Here is a 23,740-nt window from a genome sequence, read left to right on the forward strand (position 1 = left end):
GCCCATTACCTGTCTGCATGTCAAGACTCAGCACTGTCTTTCCGTTGGAAGGACAACACTACTTCTTCAAGACTGCATGGAAATCCATTACTTCCGTGTGCATTTTCTTTTACTGCTCAGACTTTGAGAAAAACTCTGCAATTTTACTGTGATGAATGATCAGGACTGTCTTTATGGACTGTGAGAAAATTTTAGCTTATGACCAACACTGTATCAATAAGTGTATGCATTTGATATCTTTGTTATTGTAACTATGAAAAATTTTTTCAAATCTGTATTGGCCACTGCCCAAAACAATTTGTAAAATTTTTTGTGGGGAGCATGGGGGCTATGTAAGTGGGCTGTTTAGGTTTTCTTATTGGCAACGTTACGTAGCGCTCTGTATGAAAATCACTGGCTGTGCTGTGTGCAGTCTGTGGCTAGTTTGCATTGTTGTCTGCCATTGTAGTGTTGGGCAGCTGGATGCGAACAGCGCGTAGCGTTGCGCAGTTGGGCGTGAGCCGCCAGCAGTGGTGGATGTGGGGAGAGAGATGGCGGAGTTTTGAAATTTGTAAGACTGGTTGTCATGAACTGCTATATATATTATGACTTATGAACACTAGTAAGGTAAATACATTGTTTGTTCTCTATCAAAATCTTTCATTTGCTAACTATGCATATCAGTAGTTAGTTCCTTCGGTAGTTTGAATCTTTTATTTAGCTGGCAGTAGTGGCGCTCCCTGTATTGCTGTAGCTTGAGTAACGAAGATTTTTGTGAGGTAAGTGATTTGTGAAAGGTATAGGTTAATGTTAGTCAGGGCCATTCTTTTGTAGGGATTTTTGAAAGTCAGATTGCGTTGCGCTAAAAAAATATTGTGTGTCAGTTTAAACACAGTCATGTATGATTGTTCAAAGGGAACGTTTCAGTATCAATGATTTACTTTTTGTTCTCATAGGGAAACACATTAGAGAAAGTGTTTTGTTGTCTCTTGCAACCTCCTAGAATCCGTTAGTTCAATTAATTTTCATCCAGATAAAACTCCCCACACCAGTTTGAAAAATCCTCGCAGGAAAATATGAAATTAGAGAAAATATTTGTTTCAGTGTCCAACACATCCTCCCAGAGTTTGTCGGTTTAAATAATTTTCACCCTATTATAGTAATATAAATTTCGAAATTTTAGAAATTCTTCTCTGGACTAGAACGAGTTATCTTGTAGACAAGATTTTAGTTGTCTTGTCTAATAGATTCTTCACATCACTGGTTAGGCGGTCGGTGTTTTTGGGGTGAATGCTTTTCCTCATTCTATGTCACAGTGTCACTGCAAGCCGTTTCTTCAGGTAGCATTATGTTTAAGATCGTTTCTGTTATCTGTTTTTGGTGACATCAAACTTCGCGTTCAGGGAGGAATGTTCTATGGGCTGTTGTTAGTGTACCTAACTGTGTTGAGAGTCGTCTAAAAAAGATTCGAGGTTGGATATCACCCTTCTTACAAGGATCTATGTAAATGAATACGTGTCGGCCGCTGTGGCCGAGGAGTTCTAGGCCCTGTAGTCCAGAACCGCACTGCTGCTACGGTTGCATGGCATGTGTGTGCTGTCCTTAGCTTAGTTAGGTTTAAGTAGTTCTAAGTTTAGGCGACTGATGACCTCATATGTTAAGTCCCGTAGTGACTTAACTTGAAATGAATACTTTTTTTTTTATCAACGCATAGTCGAAGCCAGAACATAATGCCATACGACATTAATGAGTGAAAATATTCCGAGAGACATGATGAATTCAGATTTTGTATATTCTGAAATATTATTCATAGTAACAATTTTGCGATGGTTGACACTGTCTGACCTTCAAGGTAACAGTATGACAGTATGATTTGAAGGTGGTTGCTTGTCAACCGAAATCGGTTATCTAGTTGTTACTGAGTTGTATTGCTACCAAAACTTCCAGCAAGGTGTCACATGCATCTTTTACCACCTTCACAGAAGAACGCGGGCCAAGGAAAGCTTTGTGCCCGCATCGTTCGTTTATCGGTGGGTGCATTTAAAAGAAAGGTGTATGAAAATGGCCCTAAAGTGATAGAGGAACTGAAGCGTAGCGTTCGGCGGAGAACTGGAACAGCCGATACTGCGTAAACTGGTTTGGCATGTCATTTCACGAGCGCAGAAATGCACTGAGTTGCAGGGCGTTCGCTTCAGTTTCAGTACATTAGAACTAGAGATGGGCAAACTGTTTCGAAACAAATGAAACAGTACAATGTAATGTTTCGATACGCAGTTTCGAAACAGTGAAACAGTTCGTATTTTGTAATCTAATAAACCTACACATTTTATCATCTTGAATGCCTACTGTATAAGTATGTCCATATAAGCACAAATGAGGTGCGAGAGCGATAATCATATCGCAAAAAGTGTGAAACTATCACTTAGACGTCTTGGCAGTTTCGTATTTCCTGCAGAAAATGTGCTGCTTTCGTGTCCTGTGACTTTCATACTTTTCAATTGGCTGAGGACAGGCATAGCTGAAGACAGAAGAGCCACCACGAACGGAACTGGAGATGGGAGCAAACTGCAGAAACAACGCATATGCTACTGGGATTCCCACATTCCATTAGTATGTGTAATATACCCATCCTGCTAATTTCCATGCACACAAGGGAATCATTGTGGATAATAGGCACAGTGACTGTAGACTAACAAATAACGCCAAATAATTCGAATAAATAACAAAATATAACAAAAAAAGTTTGGTCTTTCAAGGTGTTTCGAACCGTTCCTATAAATTCATCATGCTTCCCAGCCCTTCCCGTTCACCATTACACTATCAGTGATATGTTAAACAGATTGCTTGCAATTATACCTACATCAAATTTATGTATATGTCTAATAACTGTCACTCTACGCCTTGTTTTATTCAAAATATTGTAGGCTTACTTGCGTTTCTTAATATGATTACTGTACATGAACAGAGAAGCGTATGTTATAAAAAAAAGTATAATTTAACTGAATGATTTTCACATATTCGTTATTTTGAATGTGAATAGTATGCGTTGTTTTATTGTTGGTTAGTGTTTATAAAGTAGATGTTACGCCATTTCGAAATTGGACAGTCAGCTAGAAACGAAGCTTTATTTTCGGATATCTTAAGCTTCATGCTATTGCTTGTCAAAAATATTTCCACACTCTTGAAAGTGTTTCATGAAGTGGTATGTTGTGTTTCAGTACCTGTGCCGAGCCCGAATCTCGTCCGACACAGAGCGGAATGAAACATCACTGTTTCGATACAATCAGTCCGTTCCAAGCACAAGTGGACTGAAACAGCCTTATTTTGAAACAACGATACAGTATCTGTGTTTGGCTCGAGATCGAATCTGGTCCGAGACAGGGGCGGAATGAAACACCACTGTTTCGGAACAGTGAACCACAGTGAGATCGAATCTGGTCCGAGACAGGGGCGGAATGAAACACTACTGTTTCGAAACAGTGAACCACAGCAGTTCCGAAACACTGAAACAGTTCCACGTATCGATACACTGTATCGAAACATAGAAACAGTGGCCAAGTCTAATTCGAACCAAACACACCAACCGTCCAAAATGTTCAGAGAGTGATTTTATTCCTAGCCTACAAGCGATGTCAGGGCTGTAATTACAGTGGCAGCTTGAACTAACATATGTCAACAAGAGATGTGCCTTCGACTAGTCGGCTGTGGGCAGGCAGTGGTAAGCTGCGGAGTGCGTCCGTAATGTGTTAATGTTGTCGTGGCACGCATCGTAATGGAGCAACATCTATAAATCAAGTGTTCAGACATCCTCGAGATTGTTTTGGAGAAAAGTGTGCGCAAAGTTTGCCCCGCACACCACGACTCCCGAACAAAAACGACGCGTGGACTCCTGTCACTATTTGACGTCTCTGCTCACGCAAGATTTCTAAAATGAATGCTAATTAACTTTAAACATAAATTGAAAATAATCACTGAAAAGAAAACTGTCAAAATTAACTGGAGCAGACATCCATTATTGATGGTGATCTATGGGTTTTACGTGGTGTTGAACCGTAGTAACACACTTTTAGGATTGAAACGACATTTATTTCGTTACTTAATACAGCGAATACAGAAATATGGCTGTCGAACATAGCGCTAGAACACAAATACGAGAAGGCAAAAGCAAAGAGTATAGCCAAAGAACTGTCACTTCGCGTCAGAGACGCCACAAATCTTTGTTGGTGGCCAAACTGACTTCTAGAAAAATGATATAAAATTTAACAGATATTACATCTTTTAATACCACCATCACTTTTTAGGCGCTGCTGTCTGTTACTTCCAGGCGAAGAGGAATCATAGCTGGGACACTGTGGTCAGATCATTTAAGGTTTTGCGCTTGCATTCAGTTTTGCAAAGTGCTTCATGATCATCGGAAGTTAATCTCAGCGACGCTGTAGCAAGTTGCAAATTAATAAACGACTGAATACTAATGGAATTCGACCATTACGTCTTCATGCTGCGATTAGTTAAGCTCGCATCGGTCGCTGGCTGTAACAATAAAGCATCTATTAGGAGAACTGTTAAAATGTGAACTCATGAGGCTTGACTAGTTTACATTAATTTAGTTGCAAAGGTTCTAAATCTAATACATGACACTTACATCGCATTTGTCTACGCAAAAGAAAGATTAATTAAAGATACGTAAGGAACGCAACTATAGTGCTTTCTATCAGTCTAAAGCCTAACAGACTAGAGAGAGATATACGAGCAGGAACGCTCTTCACTTACTTTCTAAAACAAATAAGAAATATTACAATCGAGCGCACTCGCCCACAGGCTGACAGCCGCTATATCTTTGAAATATTATTTATGAAACAGTAATAATATTTTACAGAATTAAGTTAAATTGATTATTTATATTTGATGATATTTTCATTAAATAAGTAGATATGTGCACATTTTCGAGATATCCGTCGTTTTTGGGACGTTAAATTTACGTTAAATTACGTGGATCTGTCCATGTAATGCTTCAGACTCGATAGAATTGCAAAACTCGGATAATTCTTTGCTGGAAAAAATTCGTACGCGTGCCGAGACTGTGTTATCAATACGAACCTACCATAAAAAGACAAAGCGCAGAAATTTTTTGACGACATAGTCAACATTCCAGCCAATGGGACGCGCGGATTGAACATCCCGCAGGAGAGCTTCTCTTGCATTTTCACGTAGTTGTGTAAATTCTCTGTGCGTTGTACTCAAGTAGAGAGGGGGAGGGGATTTATTTTTTATTTAGCGTATGGCAATGTACAAATCACGTATGAAAAATCTAACAGTACATAACACACAAAACAGTTACAATATCACAAACAAACATCTAGGTTAGAAATATAATCGATTGCACTGTTAGTCGCATCCATGAAGTCCCTTGTTGGCCCAGGGTAGGCCCTCAGAGGGCATTCTACCACGATATGGCGAATTGTCTGCCTGTCAGCGCCGCAGTCGCACTGTGGTGATGGCACTATGCTCCATTTGTACAGGGAGTCCGCACAACGGCCGTGGCTCATCCTGATCCTGTTAAGGGTAGACCAGATTTTGCGGGGCAAATCAAAGCCCCGAGGTCTGTTAGATGTTCCCAATAAGGTGTTAACCTGAGGCAGTGTCTTTTCCTCCCATTCTTCTCTCCAGCGGTCCTCAAGAATAAAAGCGTTCTTTACCAGATCTTTGGCACTTGCGAGAGGGGGGTGTCTGGATTTCAATCTATTTTGCTCAATTCCATTACTCAGGGTGTGGATAGGAAGATCTGGGCTATTTTGGATTTTTCGACACTCCATGACAAGTGCGTGTTCTCTGCGCAAATGTGGCGGCGGGATATGGCTCAATACAGGCAGCCATTGGACAGGAGTTGACCTGATCGTTCCAGAGATAACCCTCATCGTTTGGTTCAAGACTGCATCCACCTTCTTGATGTGAGCACTATTTAACCATATTGGGGAACAGTACTCTGCTGCAGAATAGACAGGTCCTAGTGCAGAGCTACGCAGAACGGAGGCAGTGGACCCCCAACTAGTGCCACAAAGCTTTTGGAGAATGTTTCTAGTTCTGACTTTTTCAGCAGTGTTTACAAGGTGTTGTTTATAGCTCAATGTTCTATCGAGTGTCACGTCCAGATACTTTGGTGTTTTATTATATGGAAGAATGCCGCCATCAAAGCGGAACTTGAGCTCTTTGTTTGCTAATTTGTTATTCAGGTGGAAACAAGTGGCCTCTGTTTTGGATGGGCTGGGTTGGAGCCTCCAGTCACGGAAGTATTTTCGTAGAGTGGTCAAATCGCTGGATAGTGTGGTCTCAGTTTCCTCCATCACTCGGTGTTGTGTGGCCAAGGCCCAGTCGTCCGCATATCCGAACATTTTGGATCTCGTCCTAGGCATATCGGCTATATACATGCTGAAAAGCAGTGGAGCCAGTACTGAACCTTGGGGCAGGCCATTATTAAGTTTCATGAATTTACTTCTGTTGTTACCGATGACAACCTGGAATGGTCTATTGCAGAGCGTTTCGTTGATAAGGTTAGCCGTTTTTAGACATGGCACGATGCGGAGGAGCTTATAAATCAGGCCCTGTCTCCAGACAGTGTCGAACGCCGCCGTCAGGTCAACAAATACCACTGATGTTTTTTGCTGTCTTTGGAAGCCCGCCTCGATGTAGGTTGTTAGAGCGAGGACCTGATCCGTGCAGCTTCTTTTCGGCCGGAAGCCCGCCTGTTCTACCGGGGGAGGGGAGATCATGTAGAACACAAAGCATTGATACTACCATCCTAGCTTTTTCTCTGATTTTTTTATTAATCCAGTCTCGAAACGTTTTCGACTAACGGGGTATGATGTAATTTTAAGTTGTAGCCTAATTATTGTATTTTTAGAGTATTTACTGATCTTGAGCATAATGATGCTTTTCTGCAGTGTATGTGCATATTACTGACGCAGGGCCGGTTTTATCTCGGACATACTGAATCTGAGCGCCATGCTCACAAACAGCAAAAAAAAAAAAAATGGCTCTGAGCATTATGGGACTTACCTTCTGAGGTCATCAGTCCCCTAGAACTTAGAACTACTTAAACCTCACTAACCTAAGGACATCACACACATCCATGCCCGAGGCAGGATTCGAACCTGCGACCGTAGTGGTCGCGCCGTTCCAGACTGTAGCGCCTAGAACCGCTCGGACACTCCGGTCGGCCTCACAAACAGCAGCTTACGGCTGATGAGATGACATCAGTTTCTCCAAATGCTATCAAGATGTAAACGTAACTTTACTCCTCGCAAAACCGTACTTCGTCCTTCATCGGAATAGTTCTTGAAGTAATGTCGCTGGTTCATTACGAGAGGACTTTAAAAAAGTAAGTTGCACATTATTGTGACGGGCCAAGTAGCGTTTACTGAATGCTGCACTGCACTTCCTCAAGTGACACAGATACTAGACACTACTTCTCGACACAGTCACCGGTCAGGAAGTTCTACTAAATGTTCTGTTCCGCGATAGTAGAAATCCGCTCGTTGGTCACAGGGACATTCAAGAACCGCTGCGTGAACACCCTAATCGTTGGACAATCTCTTCCCCCCTTGATGTTCTTTCAGCATGCCGAAACGACAGAAATCGCTTGGTGCAGGTACTGGACTTCACCCATATCTGTGCGGTCTTGGTCAAATTGTCGGCACCATTTCATTACGGCTGGCCTCGACATTGCATTTGGTTCATAAACTGCCGGAATTTCACGGTGAATCTATTTTCAGTTTAGACGTTTTGACCACAGAAAACGTACTGTCGCGCGTACTTCAACTTTGGAGTACGTTCCCAATTGGCTCACCATTTCAGTACCATGGTGTGACGCACGTGGTATCCGCGCCTCTGCTGAACTGTGTTTGCAGGAAACCCCGAACACATTCTTCCTTTTGTCAACAAGCCACTCTTATTGTACAGTGGTTTTATCGTGGGACGACAAGTCTTACAGACGTTTTAAAGCCCCTTGTTCTTTGGAAATTAAAACAATTCGTCTCGGCATGCACTGTAACCGTTGCCTAGCAACGACCGTTCTGTAGAAAGGCCAGTAGAAGTTCGCTGCTCTAATTACTTTGAATTATTTGGGTTACTTACAAGAGTGTTAAAGGGTGCATCGTTCCCGAACACGGACCTCAAGCCAGTCCGCTTCGAGTCGCAGAGGGTACGTGGTTTTACTTCCATAAGAGGCATTGCATCACTCAGATCCAAGTATTAGTGACACAATGTCGATAAACGGGAGTTCCTTTCCAGTGTGGAGTACGTCATGTTTGGTGGGATTTAGAGGCAGAGTTTCCAGCGATCTGCAAATACGCCTACACAAAGGAAACTAACATCTGCGGAACTCTTCGATACTCTCGAAGAATTGGACAAAACGGACAAGGTTGTCAGTCATCTGGTGTGCATCGGAGAAACCAATGACCTTGTCAAGGCAGGAAACGACAGAAGAGGATGCTGTAGAGCAACACAGTGCAAATTAAAGGAACTCTAAGGTGAGAGAGTGCTCGTAATTGTTTCCAGAAATAAGTTACATAGTTACCATGGCTTGATAGCGACCAATGCACTTAGTCTATAGGAACTGCTGATACCGTGGAAGCGTTTCAGAAGCACGGGGTCATTTAAGGTTTTCTTAGAATGAAAGACAAGAACGTAGCGTATGTGTCGGACGGGGACTCGAACCCGAGACTTTTCCTTTCGTAGGCATTGCTCTGACCTCTTTCGCCTATACCTTTCTGTTACCTACCAAACTTCTCAGAAGTCCTCCTGCATACCATACGGGACTCTGAGCCATCTAATGCAGTTGTGTTATATGTGCCGAGTGGTAGCCGTTATTAGCACAGTAAAAAACATCTTCACTTTTTATGTAAGTCTTCAGGCTTTCCCGGCGATCTGTTGACATTTTGATAAAACGGGACTTCTGCCGGATGTTCGTGTCGTTCTCGCACGATATTTCGACGGCGTAACTCGCTGTCCTCTTCAGGTGCTACCCGAGAATGGTCCTTGAGCGTTCTTTTTTTTTCACTTTTCATTCCCTTCCCTGTGGAGGATGGGCGGGCTGTTTGAGGGCCTGCAATACCCTTTTCAGCTTTTTTGGATATATCTGGATACTTTTTAGCACTTTGTTACATTTTACTTGTTGCATCACTGCAAATTTCTCATTACGTACAGTTAGTTTGACAATTTTACTTTTATAGTTTTACTTATTCCACATGTTCTGCTTGTTCTACATTGAAAGAGAAAAGAGAAAGAGGAGGAGGAAAAGGAAAGCAGCTGATTGTATTAGTTGAGAGATTAATTGGTTAATTTGTTTAGTACAACAGATGGTAAATTTTGTACAAACATAGGATATTGTATATTGTAACTATCGGACTTTGATGTGTGTGTGTGTCTTTTGGGGACTTAAGTCTTACATTGTTCATTGTTTCTGATTGAACAATTATTGATACACATTAAAATTTAGAGTGATAATAAAGTAAGAAATAACATAATAGGATAACAAAGTTATGATAGTAAAGATAATAAAACATCTTGGGAGTAGTGGTGGCTATTGCTGACATCTACATCATATTTTTATCATGTCAGAGCATACAGTTGTTGGTTTGAGGGTAGTTTGCTCACTTTACATTTGGCAGTGGTGCCTTGTGCATTTCAATTTTACATTTATGAATTTTATTGTTGAATTTCACGTTTTACATTTTCCCTCTTTTTTACATTTGCCACCTGCATACTCCCATGGTGCTTACAAATTTTTTTACCTATAATTAACTTAACGCAAGGATGTGTGAGTGGGTATGGATGCACGCGCTTGCTAACTTGTGTGTGTGGTTTGTATGAGATGATGAGTTCTCTGTTCTATGTGTTTGGTGTTATTAATTGTTCTGTCTTCGGTCCAGATGAGGGGGGGGGGGGGAGGGGGGATGGGATTTCTCGGGTTACGGGTTCCATAGTGGGGGCAAGGTCCGGGAATTCTCTGCTGGTGCTGTGGGCTACTGTACGTGCTAGTTGGGCGTATTTGTACTTGGACCATCTGGTTGGTCGTGTTCTTGTCGATAGTATGTCTACCATGTCTGGTCGCTTCGTTGGTATGTGCCGTCCATATCTTGCACTGAGTTTGACGAGTCGGGATTGTAGAGGCTCCAATCCAGAGATATTGTAGACTTCGGCACTGGGTGTAAGTCTTGGTAGCCTGCAAATGCTGCCCAGAAGTCGTCTTTCAGTTGAGTAGAGTCGTTCCGCAATTGGTCTGTGTATGCCTCCTAGTGGGGCTGCGGCGTATTTTATGACAGGTCTGATGTACGCCTTGTAAGTGTGTGTTGCTGTTTGGTCGTCACATCCGTGAAGTCGTCCTTGAACTTGTCTGATTAGGTTTTGTCTTTTCCGCCTTTTATTTAGTAGGTAAGTGTTTGTCTAGGTACACAGCAAGGTACCTGGCGGTATCCCCAAGTCTCAGTTGTGTGTCCCAGAACGTCAGTTGTATGACGTCTGAATTTTGGTGCCTCGTTTTGATCAGGTGTTTGTGTTGGAATGGGATTGTTTGTGTTTTGGATGGGCTGGGACGGATTCTTAGGTATGTTTCTGTCTTCCATTGGAAAATTGTTATCCTGAGTTCTGTGCACCAATAAGCACTGTCGTCAGCGTACAGTCCTACTTTTTCTGAGGAGGTCGTTACTTCAAAAAATGGCTCTGAGCACTATGGGACTCAACTGCTGTGGTCATAAGTCCCCTAGAACTTAGAACTACTTAAACCTAACTAACCTAAGGACAGCACACAACACCCAGCCATCACGAGGCAGAGAAAATCCCTGACCCCGCCGGGAATCGAACCCGGGAACCCGGGCGTGGGAAGCGAGAACGCTACCGCACGACCACGAGATGCGGGCAAGGAGATCGTTACTGTTGGTATGTCTGCCATGTAGAGCGCATACGGTAGTGGGGACAAAATACATCTTGTGGCACACCTGCCTGGGGTGTGCATTCTCGAGAGGATGCATCCCCTACGTGTACCTCGCACTTTCTGTCTGTTATGTATGCTCTTATTATGCATACTATCTTGGTCGGGAAGGCCAATTGGATAAGTTTTTGCAGAAGTCCTAAGTGCCAGAGCTTTTCGAAGGCGCGCTTTATGTCCAGAAAGACAGCGAGCATGCTGTACCCCCTGCCAAATCCTTTCGTTATTCCGTCCGTTAGTTTTAGAAGTGGATCGTTCATAGAGTGGTTTTGCCTAAGGCGTGATTGAGTCATCGGGAGGATTCCGTGTTGTTCTGTGTAGGTTTTTAGTCGGTCTGTCAGTATCCATTCAGATGTTTTACCTATGACGTCTAAGAGGGAGATTGGTTTGTAGGAGCGTGGGTCGTACTTGGGTTTCTCAGTCATTGGAATCACGATGGTTCTACTGGCTTTCCAACTGTTCGGAAGTGTTTCGTTGGGCCCTTGGGCGGATCGAGTCCAGTATCTATGCCTGAAAGGTGCTGGGCGCTCCCTAATCGGTCCGCGCCGCATCGGGTGCTCCCTCCGAGGTCCACGCCCGCCAGACGCGGCATCCAGGGTCCTCTCTGGTTGCTGGTGTTCCCACTTCCGTCCGCGCCCGACTCGGCCATTCTCTGGGGTCGCGGTCGTCATCTGTGGTGTCTGGTGCTCTGCATCCTGCCTGTTTCCTTGGTTTCTTGCTGGGCGCTTCGTAACTGGTCCGCGCCGCGTCGAGTGTTTAGTTCGCGGTCCGCACCCGCCAGACCCGGCTCCCATGGTCCCCCCTGGTCGCTGGTGTTCCGAACGCCGTCCGCGCCAGGTGCGGCCGTCGTCTGGGGTCGTGGTCGTCATCTGGGGTCTGTCAAAACTGGTCTGTAAAGTCTGGTGTTCTGTCTCATTACTGTTTCCTCGGCGTCCACTTCTGTCTCTTGCTGGGCGCTCCGTAATCGGTTCACGCCACGTCGAGTGCTCCGTTCCGCGCCTGACCGGCGCGGCTCCAATGGTTTCCTGTGATCGTTGGTGCCTCAACCGATGTCTGCGCCCGACTTGGACGTCCTCTAAGGTCGTGGTCGCCATCTGATGTCCACAGTCGTGGTGGTCTGGCCGATGTATTGTCATTCACTCGCACGGTATGTTGTAAATGCCTGGCTTCCGTAACCCTAGGTCATCCTTTACATTCCCCAACATTGCCCCAATCTTAGTGGGTGGGCAAAATACACTCTTGATGTCATCTTTCATGAGAATTCTGCCGTTCTTAGCAGAGATCGGTCCAGCATATGGCAAGTATGCCACAGATTCCAGAAGAAGAACCATATGAGACGAAGAGGTTGGCATAGCAGCGCAATGGAACAGGGCATTTTTCCAGATAGACTGAAATACGCTATTGTTAAACCATTGCATATAAAAGGGGATAGATCTTATGCTAACAGCTACTGCCCAATCTCACTTCTGACAGCTTTATCCAAAAATCTTGAAAAAGTAATGTTTTCAAGAGTAGCATCACTTATTTGTAAAAATGAAGTACTAACAAAATGTCAATTTGGTGGGCCCCTTATTATTCTTAATATATCTTAACGACTTGCCACTTTATATTCATAAAGATGCAAAGCTAGCTCTTTTTGCTGATGATACAAGTATAGTAATCACACCCAACAAGCAAGAATCAGCTGAGGAAATTGCAACTAATGTCTTTCAGAAAATTATTAAGTGGTTCTTTGCAAATGGATTCACTAAATTTTGAGAAAATACACTTTATACAATTCCGTATAGTAAATGGCATAACACCATTGAGAAATATACGAGTAGACTATGAACAGAAATCTGTTTCTAAGGTAGAATACTCAAAATTACTGGGTGTGTGCATTGATCATAAATTGAATTGGAGAAACACATCGATGATCTGCTGAAACGGTTAGGTTCAACTACTTATGCTATTACGGTTATTGCAAATTTTAGTGATAAACATCAGTAAATTAGCCAATTTTCATTCACTGCTTTCATATGGCATCATATTTTGAGGCAATCGTCATTAAGAGAGAAAGTATTCATTGCACAAAAGCGTGTAATCAGAATAATAGCTGAAGCCCACCCAAGATCATCTTGCAGACATTTATTTAAGGAACTCGGGACACTCACAGTACCTTCGCAATACATATATTCACTTATGAAATTTGTCATTAATAACCCATCCCAATTCAAAAATAACAGCGAAGTGCATAGCTACAACACTAGAAGAAAGGATGATCTTCACTATTCTGGATTAAATCTCACTTTGGCACAGAAAGGGGTGAATTATGCTGCCACAAAAACCTTTGGTCATTTGCCAAATAGCATTAAAAGTCTGACAGACAGCTAACCAACATTTAAAAGCAGATTAAAAGAATTTCTGAATGACAACTCCTACTCATTAGATGAATCCTTAGATATGAAGTAGTAACTAAAAAAAATATTATTTTGTGTAAAGAAAACTTATTTTAAAGTGACACGTTCCACATCATTACGAAATGTCGTATTCATGATCTACATGATCTATGGAACAAGGATTAATGTATGTGTGAGATGACTGATTGTAATTGTGACTCATTAGTCTTTCAGTCAAACACATCACCCAGCACATTCACGCTGACACAAAGCCACACACACGCCATACGCACGTGTTACAAACACTTATAAGACTGTCTCAGTTATAAATTAACTGGTTTCAACCCCGATTCCGACCAACGCTTTTGGGATGTGTAGTTGTTGTTGTTGTTGTTGTGGTCTTCAGTCCTGAGACTGGTTTGATGCAGCTCTCCATGCTACTCTATCCTGTGCAAGCTTCTTCATCTCCCAGTACCTACTGCAACCTACATCCTTCTGAATCTGCTTAGTGTATACATCTCTTGGTCTCCCCCTACGATTTTTACCCTCCACGCTGCCCTCCAATGCTAAATTTGTGATCCCTTGATGCCTCAAAACATGTCCTACCAACCGATCCCTTCTTCTAGTCAAGTTGTGCCACAAACTCCTCATTTGTTATGTGATCTACCCATCTAATCTTCAGCATTCTTCTGTAGCACCACATTTCGAAAGCTTCTATTCTCTTCCTGCCCGAACTATTTATCGTTCATGTTTCACTTCCATACAAGGCCACACTCCATACGACTTCCTGACACTTAAATCTATACTCGATGTTAACAAATTTCTCTTCTTCAGAAATGCTTTCCTTACCATTGCCAGTCTACATTTTATATCCTCTCTACTTCGACCATCATCAGTTATTTTACTCCCTAAATAGCAAAACTCCTTTACTACTTTAAGTGTCTCATTTCCTAATTTAATTCCCTCAGCATCACCCGATTTAATTTGACTACATTCCATTATCCTCGTTTTGCTTTTGTTGATGTTCATCTTATATCCTCCTTTCAAGACGCTGTCCATTCCGTTCAACTGCTCTTCCAAGTCCTTTGCTGTCTCTGACAGAATTACAATGTCATCGGCGAACCTCAAAGTTTTTATTTCTTCTCCATGAATTTTAAAACCTACTCCAAATTTTTCTTTTGTTTCCTTTACCGCTTGCTCAATATACAGATTGAATAGCATTGGGGAGAGGCTACAAACCTGACTCACTCCCTTCCCAAGCACTGCTTCGCTTTCATGCCCCTCGACTCTTATAACTGACATCTGCTTTCTGTACAAATTGTAAATAGCCTTTCGCTCCCTGTATTTTACCCCTGCCACCTTCAGAATTTGAAAGAGAGTATTCCAGTTAACATTATCAAAAGCTTTCTAAGTCTACAAATGCTAGAAACGTAGGTTTGCCTTTTCTTAATCTTTCTGCTAAGATAAGTCGTAAGGTTAGTATTGCCTCACGTGTTCCAACATTTCTACGGAATCCAAACTGATCTTCCCCGAGGTCCGCTTCTACCAGTTTTTTCATCCGTCTGTAAAGAATTCGCGTTAGTATTTTGCAGCCATGACTTATTAAACTGATAGTTCGGTAATTTTCACATCTGTCAACACCTGCTTTCTTTGGGATTGGAATTATTATATTCTTCTTGAAGTCTGAGGGTATTTCGCCTGTCTCATACATCTTGCTCACCAGATGGTAGAGTTTCGTCATGACTGGCTCTCCCAAGGCCATCAGTAGTTCTAATGGAATGTTGTCTACTCCCGGGGCCTTGTTTCGACTCAGGTCTTTCAGTGCTCTGTCAAACTCTTCACACAGTATCTTATCTCCCATTTCGTCTTCATCTACATCCTCTTCCATTTCCATAATATTGTCCTCAAGTACATCGCCCTTGTATAAACCCTCTATATACTCCTTCCACCTTTCTGCCTTCCCTTCTTTGCTTAGAACTGGGTTGCCATCTGAGCTCTTGATATTCATACAAGTGGCTCTCTTCTCTCCAAAGGTATCTTTAATTTTCCTGTAGGCAGTATCTATCTTACCCCTAGTGAGACAAGCCTCTACATCCTTACATTTGTCCTCTAGCCATCCCTGCTTAGCCATTTTGCACTTCCTGTCAATCTCATTTTTGAGACGTTTGTATTCCTTTTTGCCTGCCTCATTTACTGCATTTTTATATTTTCTCCTTTCATCAATTAAATTCAATATTTCTTCTGTTACCCAAGGATTTCTATTAGCCCTCGTCTTCTTACCTACTTGATCCTCTGCTGCCTTCACTACTTCATCCCTCAGAGCTACCCATTCTTCTTCTACTGTATTTCTTTCCCCCATTCCTGTCAATTGTTACCTTATGCTCTCCCTGAAACTCTCTACAACCTCTGGTTCTTTCAGTTTATCCATGTCCCATCTCCTTAAATTTCCACCTTTTTGCAGTTTCTTCAGTTTCAATCTACATCTCATAACCAATAGATTGTGGTCAGAGTCCACATCTGCCCTGGAAATGTCTTACAATTTAAAACCTGGTTCCTAAATCTCTGTCTTACCATTATATAATCTATCTGATAACTTTTAGTATCTCCAGGATTCTTCCAGGTATACAACCTTCTTTTATGATTCTTGAACCAAGTGTTAGCTATGCTTAAGTCATGCTCTGTGCAAAATTCTACAAGGCGGCTTCCTCTTTCATTTCTTCCCCCCAATCCATATTCACCTACTATGTTTCCTTCTCTCCCTTTCCCTACTGAATAATTCCAGTCACCCATGACTATTAAATTTTCGTCTCCCTTCACTACCTGAATAATTTCTTTTATCTCGTCATACATTTCATCTATTTCTTCATCATCTGCAGAGCTAGTTGGCATATAAACTTGTACTACTGTAGTAGACATGGGCTTTGTGTCTATCTTGGCCACAATAATGCGTTCACTATGCTGTTTGTAGTAGCTAACCCGCACTCCTATGGTTTTATTCATTATTAAACCTACTCCTGCATTACCCCTATTTGATTCTGTATTTATAACCCTGTATTCACCTGACCAAAAGTCTTGTTCCTCCTGCCACCGAACTTCACTAATTCCCACTATATCTAACTTTAACCTATCCATTTCCCTTTTTAAATTTTCTAACCTACCTGCCCGATTAAGGGATCTGACATTCCACGCTCCGATCCGTAGAACGCCAGTTTTCCTTCTCCTGATAACGACATCCTCTTGATTAGTCCCCGCCCGGAGATCCGAATGGGGGACTATTTTACCTCCGGAATATTTTACCCAAGACGACGCCATCATCATTTAATCATACAGTAAAGCTGCATGTCCTCTGGAAAAATTACGGCTGTAGTTTCCCCTTGATTTCAGCCGTTCGCAGTACCAGCACAGCAAGGCCGTTTTGGTTAATGTTACAAGGCCAGATCAGTCAATCATCCAGACTGTTGCCCCTGCAACTACTGAAAAGGCTGCTGCCCCTCTTCAGGAACCACATGTTTGTCTGGCCTCTCAACAGATACCCCTCCGTTGTGGTTGCACCTACGGTACGGCCATCTGTATCGTTGAGGCATGCAAGCCTCCCCACCAACGGCAAGGTCCATGGTTCATGGAGGGGATGTGTAGTTACGAGACGAATACCTGAACCGGAAGGAAAACACTCAGTTGGGACTCCCTCTGTCCGACAATACAGCTACCTGTTGGGAAACTTGTCTGAATAGAAACACGACGCCTAATGGGTCGGAACTGAGCAGCCTGTGGTGTCACCGCCAGACACCACACTTGCTAGGTGGTAGCCTTTAAATCGGCCGCGGCCCGGTAGTATACGTCGGACCCGCGTGTCGCCACTATCAGTGATTGCAGACCGAGCGCCGCCACACGGCAGGTCTAGAGAGACTTCCTAGCACTCGCCCAGCTGTACAGCCGAATTTGCTAGCGATGGTTCACTGCCTACTTACGTTCTCATTTGCCGAGACGATAGTTTAGCATAGCCTTCAGCTACGTCATTTGCTACGACCTAGCAAGGTGCCATTATCAGTTACTATTGATATTGTGAATTATGTACCGTCAAAACCGACGTTCATCATTAATGGATTAAAGTTAAGTACTCCTCCAGTTACGTCCGTTTTTCTAAATTCTAATTTCCTTGTCCTGTTCCAGACCTCACGCGAGCCTGCGTGAGCTAAAACGCGTGCATTTCGGCCTCCTTTAGGAAAAACGGTGTTGGCTCTCTTGCCAACCACAACACAGCCTGCTCTGTTCAAAATGGTTAAAGTGGCTCCAAGCAATATGGGACTTAACATCTGAGATTATCAGTCCCCTAGACGCAGAACTACTTAAACCTAACTAACCTAAGATCACCACACACATCCATGCCCGAGGTAGGATTCGAACCTGCGATCGTAGCAGCCGCGTGTTTCCGGACTGATGGGCCTAGAACCGTCCGCCTGCTTTGTTCCTTGCAGAAAAAAATGAAAAGAAAAATCCTATAGCCAAAGGCTATTTTTAACTCTCGTAAACTAAATGAATATTAATACACTTTTATGGGGCAAACTTCGTTATAGATCATCAGCGAAAAGTGAAACTTCTGATACTACAGCGATGGTTATGTATCAGCAGAACAATAATGTTCCTATCACACTTATAATGTATTACGAACAAAAAAATAAAAAAAAACAGTATTTCGATATCCCATCCAAAAGTATTTTGTATAATTAGGTGTCTGTACGGTGCTGAAACAAAAACGTTCCGAAAGTCTATAAACACAGAATCAAGTTTTGCTTGAATCTCATTGGATTTAGTTTCACGCGGAGCGGAAGCCAAGTTCTGACCAATATAGTCAATTACGATCATAAGGATACGTTGTATGCTGTGTTACACGCTCATAAACTGAGTGATAACGTGAGACAACAGCTTTACCGGCGCATTAAACTTTGACAGCACTGGCCAGCCAGCGGTCCAACTAACCTGCAATGTTGTGATCATTTGCAGTTCAGACGTAAAAAGAGACGAGCAAAGAAACAATGTGATGCAAAAGCGTACTGCAAGGATTTCACCGTACTGTTGAATACTGAAGTCAATTAAGGTATTACTTACAGTCAGTGCCAGGTAATCTCTTAGGTCCTTCCTTATCCAAATCAGAGAAATACGTCTCAGTTCTGGAACATTCATCTGCTATTTTGATAACGGAATCCACGAAGCCACCCAGGCGCCGCATTTTCTCCTCTTTTTCTTTATGAAGTGCTGTTCCTAATCCCGCCAGTATACAGCAGTGACATGTGAACAAGCTGCGTGAGCTAGTTTCGGTACGACTGGCAGCTTAACAGTCTTGTTATTTCTCGCGACAAATCCCTAGCTTGGCTCCAGATCAGTTCTGCTGGGTTCACATTGTAATGGTACAGCGGCAAACGTAAAAATGCAGCATTTCCATGATGCGCTCGATGCTGTGAAAATGACTGTTTTCGTGTTTCTACGTCACTTATGTACATTTGTGGTATAAGACAATGGACATCGTCCAAATAAAGAGTATTTAGTTTTCCATTTTTGCCTTCAAAAATTAGGCTTATATTTTCTTAATTTAAGCAACCTTTATTAACAGTCTTTCATAAAATATCGGTAGTTAAGAATTTATATTTGAAATGAAAACAGGAATTTCGCGTGCAATGTGTAATTAGAAACAAGATGACGTGCATTATTCATACAAAATGATGATGAATTTTAAAATTACGAGATGTAGCTATTTCAGATTGAACTAAACAAAACTGCGACAAGACTTGAACAAGCGAACTATGGTCTGCACCTAATTATCAATGTAGCACGCTACCAATGCCGGTATCTTACAATGGCAGTTTGCATCTCAACTGTACCTAATACCCGCCGAAAAACTTCAAAGGGGATTATGTCTGAATTTATGAAATACGGGGGCAGTTCAATAAGTAATGCAACACATTTTTTTCTGAAACAGGGGTTGTTTTATTCAGCATTTAAATACACCAGGTTATTCCCCAATCTTTTAGCTACACAACACTATTTTTCAACGTAATCTCCATTCAATGCTACGGCCTTACGCCACCTTGAAATGAGGGCCTGTATGCCTGCACGGTACCATTCCACTGGTCGATGTCGGAGCCAACGTCGTACTGCATCAATAACTTCTTCATCATCCGCGTAGTGCCTCCCACGGATTGCGTCCTTCATTGGGCCAAACATATGGAAATCCGACGGTGCGAGATCGGGGCTGTAGGGTGCATGAGGAAGAACAGTCCACTGAAGTTTTGTGAGCTCCTCTCGGGTGCGAAGACTTGTGTGAGGTCTCGCGTTGTCATGAAGAAGGAGAAGTTCGTTCAGATTTTTGTGCCTATGAACACGCTGAAGTCGTTTCTTCAATTTCTGAAGAGTAGCACAATACACTTCAGAGTTGATCGTTTGACCATGGGGAAGGACATCGAACAGAATAACCCCTTCAGCGTCCCAGAAGACTGTAACCATGACTTTACCGGCTGAGGGTATGGCTTTAAACTTTTTCTTGGTAGGGGATTGGGTGTGGCGCCTCTCCATTGATTGCCGTTTTATTTCAGGTTCGAAGTGATGAACCCATGTTTCATCGCCTGTAACAATCTTTGACAAGAAATTGTCACCCTCAGCCACATGACGAGCAAGCAATTCCGCACAGATGGTTCTCCTTTGCTCTTTATGGTGTTCGGTTAGACAACGAGGGACCCAGCGGGAACAAACCTTTGAATATCCCAACTGGTGAACAATTGTGACAGCACTACCAACAGAGATGTCAAGTTGAGCACTGAGTTGTTTGATGGTGATCCGTCGATCATCTCGAACGAGTGTGTTCGCACGCTCCGCCATTGCAGGAGTCACAGCTGTGCACAGCCGGCCCGCACGCGGGAGATCAGACAGTCTTGCTTGACCTTGTGGCGATGATGACACACGCTTTGCCCAACGACTCACCGTGCTTTTGTCCACTGCCAGATCACCGTAGACATTCTGCAAGCGCCTATGAATATCTGAGATGCCCTGGTTTTCCGCCGAAAGAAACTCGATCACTGCCCATTGTTTGCAACGCACATCCATTACAGACGCCATTTTAACAGCTCCGTACAGCGCTGCCACCTGTCTGAAGTCAATGAAACTATACGAGACGAAGCGGGAATGTTTGAAAATATTCCACAAGAAATTTCCTGTTTTTTCAACCAAAATTGGCCGAGAAAAAAAATGTGTTGCATTACTTATTGAACTGCCCTCGTACATTAAGAACAACCAATTTCTCGGCACTTTTAACCGTTTTCCAAACTCGTGTTTCATGTAGAACACTAAGCAGCCACAGAAATTTTCATACTGCGCATTAACAGAGCAACAATCAGAGCACAAGAGTGCAGAGGCTGTGGTTGTACACAATTTTTGAAATAAAAGCTACATAGCCAAAGCGTGATTAAGAAATACGTTGATGTCTGTTAATACATTTGAATATCTTAAAGTTTCATTTAAAGTAAATTAGTAATAATACATCTCGTATAAAGTAGGACCTACTTCCAAGAGCGTAGCAACACCAGTATACGTGTGCTACGACTTCTGACCAATCATCGCGTTTGTGTTTGTTTACATCAGGTTCATTCTTATGACCAACGGACTATACTGCTAGTCATTCCCGTCCCTGTTCAACCGATAAATGGGACAAGAGAAAAACGACTATCTACATGCTTACGTACGAGCCCTGATTCGTTTACTCTTATCTTCGCGGTCCTTACATGTTTGTTGGTAGCTGCAGGATCGTTTGTTGCAAATGGAAGATCTCACACGTTTTCCAGTAGTGTTTCACGAAGAGAAAGTCTTCTTCCCTCCAGAGATTGCCATTGTGGTTCACGTAGCATTTCCGTAATACTCGCGTGCTGATCAAATCTCGAAGTAACAAATCTAGCAACACGTCTCTGCATTGCTTCAGTGTCTTCCTTTAATCCTGCCTAGTGGAGATCACAAATACTCAAGCAGTACTCAAGAATGGGTCGCGGTCTCATTTATAGATGAGCTGCACTTTCCTAGAATTCTCCTAATACACCATTCGCCTTCCATACAACCGGCTTATGTGCTCGTTCCATTTCGTGTCGTTTTGCACCGTTACACCTACTTATTTAATCTAAGTGATTGTGTCGAACAGTGTACCGCTAATACTATGTTCGAACATTAGAGAATTGTTCTGTCTACTCATACGCATTAACTTACATCTATCCCCATTTATATCAAGCTGACCGCTGTGGCCGAGCGGTTGTAGGTGCTTCAGTCCGGAACCGTGTGACTGCTACGGTCGCAGGTTCGAATCCTGCCTCGGGCATGGATGTGTGTGATGTCTTTAGGTTAGTTAGGTTTAAGTAGTTCTAAGTTCTAGGGGACTGATGACCTCAGATGTTAAGTCCCGTAGTGCTCAGAGCCATTTGAACCATTTGAACCATCAAGCTGACATTCATCACACCAAATATAAATTCTATTTAAGTAATCCTGCATTCTCCTACACTCAAAGTCTACACTTTCCGGTACACTACAGAGTGATCTGCAAAACAGTCGCAGATTGCTGTTCACCATATCCCAGAGATCGTTATGTACATTGATAACAAGAGCGGTTCTACCACACTTGCCTAGGACACCTCCGACTATATCTCTGTCTCCGATAAACATTTGCCGCCTAGGACATCCTACTGGATTCTGTTTGCTCGTCTTCGAGTCACTTACATATTCAACATACGTATTTCGTACACTCGGAACTTAATTAACAGTCTGCAGTGTGACACTGTGACAAACGCTGTCCGGAAATCTAGGAGTATAGTTCTGTGGATGCACCCTGCCATATCGCTGGTGTCTGTGACTATCCCTTTTGTTAAGAATCTGTAGTTTAATATGGTCCAGACCGGAAATAATTTTGTCTGTTTTCATTCGTTTTATTCTTTATTCTGGGATAACTCATTTCTCATAACAGATGGTCTCATTGCAGGCAAACGTAACATAAGGAATCCTGGCAGTTTGCGATTATCTTGAAAGTAAGATTTTGGTATCTTAACGAGAGCATCGCGATTCTGTAATGAAAATTTTTCAGTTACGGCCATGCTTATATTTTTCTGACAAGTATTTCGATGACTACTCTACTCATATTCGTCAAGTGCTTAACGCATAATCATGAGACTTTCCGTTATTGGCGCTTACCGATGTAAAGTGCGTGACGCAAAACCAACTTTTCAAGATCGTTCGAATACCTCCATCCTTCACTATTCTTTCTTTTTCACATGCGAATATTCTTAAACTTTTAGCACATATAATATCAGCAAAGAAAAGATACATTTACTGTGAACACTTACCTTTAAACTGGAGATATGTACCTATGCCACGAAATTATTATGTTAATTGCCTCCAAAGTGAGTAGTTAAATATCATTACGAGATGTCAAGCAAAACATCTATTTAACATTGGACGAACTCACGTCAGACATACACCAATAAGTGCATGTTGTTGGTGTTCGTCTAGAAGAGCTACTTCGGACTGGCAAACTGCAAGCTTATTCCGAATGGCGCCACCTCTGAAACGGATCCTCCACTTTCGTGCTTTTCACGTACACACAAACAGTACATACTCTCACTTAGCAGCTCGCTTTCAGAACCGTTTGTCGACGAGGTGGGTTTGTCAGAATCGCAACAGCCCGCCGGCAAGCTTAATGGCAAGAGCAGTCTGTTTTGCCTAGCCCTAACAACGAAAAGGTTTACAAGCATCTCGTTGCTGCTGTTTTTTCGTAAAATACGAAATATCTGTGACATCGACTGTCAGACAACTTGCTGTGTCATCGATGGACGTTATCTTCGGGTTTCTGTTCCTAAATGTGGACTATGATTATAAGCACTGGGGTACTAGCCAGTGAAGCAGAAGTGACACATTTAGAGTGTAATGTATTTCGAGTTGTAAATCGAAATTAACTGTGTCCACCAAAATAAAGTTGTTACTCGCAGAGTACATCCTCTAGAGACCTGAAACCAATTGAGGCAATTGGAGACTTGGTAACATTTCACTTCTTAGAGTCACTAAAAGCCAATAATTTGTAAAACAAAAATTTTGTCAGTCCAAACATGACCTACAGGTCATGTATCACATGTGTACAGCAGGTCTCTATCAAGCAAAAGAAACCGTAGCCCATGTATCAAATATGAATATCAGTGTTCTATGAAGCTGAAATAGTCAAATGTATGAAATGCTTACTTATTGCTATTCATTGGAATTTTATGGAATTTTGGGTTAGGAAATATTAATTAATAGAAAACAGAGTTTGTATACACTATTTATTTATTCTTTCAAGGCTTTTTATGAAACTAAAAAGAACAGTAGGTGAAAATGTTCAAGATACAAC

Source organism: Schistocerca nitens, chromosome 9 (genome assembly GCF_023898315.1).
Source record: "Schistocerca nitens isolate TAMUIC-IGC-003100 chromosome 9, iqSchNite1.1, whole genome shotgun sequence".
Taxonomy (NCBI): domain Eukaryota; kingdom Metazoa; phylum Arthropoda; class Insecta; order Orthoptera; family Acrididae; genus Schistocerca; species Schistocerca nitens.